Genomic DNA, 949 nt, shown 5'->3' on the forward strand with positions numbered 1-949 from the left:
GGGCGCGCCGGGCGTTGCCTGGCTACGCCCCCCCGGAGGCGCGGGGGCACGCCTGGCCTCCGGGGCCGTTAGGGGCCGTGGGCCACGCGCCTCCCCGCCCGCGGGGCCCGCCGCTGCCGCTGCCGTCTCCGGCTCCCGCCCATGGCCGTCAGCCCCGGGAGCCCAGCCTCCGCGCTTGGCGCCGCGGCCCGGCCCGCCAACGGAGGGGCGGCCAGGCCCGCGCCAGCTGCAACCTCTCAGGGTCCCGAGAACGAGAACGGGCTCGCAGCGCCCTTTCAGAGCCTGACACGCAGCCGGTCGCTGGTCTCCAGCTTCTGCCTGGGACGCCGGGAACGCGCGCGCGCGCGCCCGCAGAGGCGGCGGGGGAGGTGTGCGGGGATGGGGCGCACGCGCGCGGTAGAAGACGAGGGGCTGGGTGCGGGCGGGAGCGGCGGGGGGCCGCGAGAGTCGGCGCGGGAAGCTGGGGGCGGGGCCTAGGTGGCAAAGGGCCCTGGTGCCCCTGGCACCCGATGACGCCTGTATCGGATGGCCAGGTGTTTAGCGGACCTGTCTGATAGGTTCAGCCCTGAGAAAGAGGGTCCGCCTTGAAGAAGCCTCCCTGGACTCCTGGAGAGAGTTAGGAGTAAGGAGAGGCTATTTTACCCCTTCCCCAGGTTCTGGACGTGTCAGTCCCACTGTCCCCACTGTTCCCTCTGTCTCTCTTTAATGGCTGGTTCCCTGTTTTAATTGAGCCATTCGCTTGCTATCTTTGAAATGGATACCTTTGTTTAGAGAAAAGCGTGGAATGCTGTAGGTGGGGAAAGGAGAACGACAGAGAAGCCTCCTGCCTACCTGTTTCTCATTTCCATCCCTCTTCCTTCCCACAGCCTGCTTCTCTTCTTAGATAAGACAGGAGAGAAGAGGGCCTTTGCCTATAAAACAAGGACAGATTGAACGCTAGGTACCCGGG

The sequence above is a fragment of the Microtus pennsylvanicus genome, chromosome X, assembly GCF_037038515.1.
Source record: "Microtus pennsylvanicus isolate mMicPen1 chromosome X, mMicPen1.hap1, whole genome shotgun sequence".
Lineage (NCBI taxonomy): Eukaryota > Metazoa > Chordata > Mammalia > Rodentia > Cricetidae > Microtus > Microtus pennsylvanicus.